This window comes from Sturnira hondurensis, unplaced genomic scaffold (assembly GCF_014824575.4).
Source record: "Sturnira hondurensis isolate 20B ecotype Veracruz unplaced genomic scaffold, ASM1482457v3 Scaffold0022201, whole genome shotgun sequence".
Lineage (NCBI taxonomy): Eukaryota > Metazoa > Chordata > Mammalia > Chiroptera > Phyllostomidae > Sturnira > Sturnira hondurensis.
The window spans coordinates 9,912,662-9,914,483 of NW_028094832.1; the positions used below are offsets into that span (position 1 = coordinate 9,912,662).

General features: G+C 36.2%; 1 non-coding gene across 1 annotated transcript; it reads left to right on the forward strand.

Moving 5' to 3' along the window:
- Positions 1-1,375: 1,375 nt before the first annotated feature.
- Positions 1,376-1,537, forward strand: LOC118979015 (U1 spliceosomal RNA). The gene has a single exon (XR_005064831.1). It is a non-coding gene; the product is annotated as a U1 spliceosomal RNA (small nuclear RNA).
- Positions 1,538-1,822: the final 285 nt, after the last annotated feature.

Sequence of the window (1,822 nt, forward strand, 5' to 3'; positions counted from 1 at the left end):
GATAAGAGAAGCTGACAGACACAGCTTGAGTCTGGAATCCATTATTTGTCCTTTAAGCTGACTCATTAGGAATAGGCTAGAGTCGTGCAACGGGTAAAGTTTTCCCTTACCAGTTGTGGTTAGGCAAATTAGGCATCGAGGGCAAGGAAGAGCATGAGTAAAAGTGACAGATTCGTGCATCTCATTTGTCTCCTTTCAAGCCCCCAAATATCACTGTTTTTTGTGTAAAGATTCACAAGAACAGAAATAACTAGAAAAGGGAAAATAGCAGATAAGAGATTCAATGCAATGCAGGGACATGAGAAGCAAATGGAAAGTAACCAATTTAGAAGAACAGATGAAGTTTAAACTTAACTATCTGCAGAGAGGGTCACGGATGAGCCAAAGTATTTCATGTAATTCTGAGGACCTAAATGTTTGGAGGTGCCCCAGACAGAAAAAAAATGAAGTGTTATGCATAGAATAGTGTTTCCACGAGGGTAATGTTTCCCAGCATTTTCTGGAAAATTTATGTTTTTCTGAACCCAGAGAAAAATCAGTTGGGAAAACGAGAAAAAGAATTACAATTTCCCTGTCAAAATTAAAGCTAAATGGTCACCATAGATATATTAATGGTTTGAAGGAGTGACCTCAAGTTGGAAGCGAGAGCAAAAATCACTGTTGTGCTGAGTCAAAGAATAAGACTGACGTTTCCAGACCTAGGACATGATCACAGTGAAGGGAGGCAGTTAAGACCTAATCAGTTGCTGTTGCCATGTTCTAAGTGTTTGTGCCCCATCTGCTGCTAAGAGTGCATGATTATCACAAAGAAAATAAATATTAATACATTTGTATGCATAGTATACTTTATACAAATCCTTAGAGAGTGGTTCCAAGAAATAACAAGTTCTGGAAGCAAAATTAAGTCCTTAAATTGGCAATTTCTACACGTAATTCGGAGTAGTGTTGTTGATTGTGTTAGGATAGCAGGATATTATGTTACTATAATTCTACCCAATAATGTCAGCTGGCCTTTTCCAATGTTTGAAAATACTCCATAGACTACTGGGGTTTGTAAACACTTTCACAGAGAAATGCAGGGAGGAGATTAGAATGTCGTAGAATACTAAACAGAATTAGTAGCTGATCTCAAATCCGAAGCAGCAAAGAGATAGAAGTTTCAATGGCAAAAACAAATTCAAGGCAAGTGAGTGAAATAATTTCATTATTGCAGATTTTTTTGGACTCATGCTCCCAACTGTCACAAAATAAAAGGAATTTTTCTACAAAGTAGAATATTTGTTACAAAATAAAAATCAAGATTATTGAACCGAGCCAAAATGCTTTGTATGTTTTAAGCTTTCATTAGGAAAAACAACTTTAAAGTATTTTACACACACTTGCCGGGCAGGGGAAATGCCATGATCACAAAGGTGGCCTTCCCAGCGTGAGACTTATCCCCTGCTCTCCAGGTGAGCTGACCCCTGCGATTTCCCCAAACATGGGCAATTCGACTGCATAATGTGGTAGCAGGGCATTGTATTTGTGCTCTCCCCTGAAAAATAAGAAATATGTGTATTTTACATGTTTGTGGTATTATCTTTCAATATCTTGACATTTATTTAGCAGTTATTTTTATTCCATGTTTCCCTCTTTTAATGTTTTCTCTTACCGAATAGCTATACCAAATAGAGGTCATTTTCATGTTATTAAAATATATAATCTTGTTGTAATACTGCTTAATAATAATCAGAAACTATCTATATATTTGCTACTGTTTTTACCCAGCACCTCTACAAATTTGACTCTATCACAGAAAAATGATTTACTGTTTATTATTATG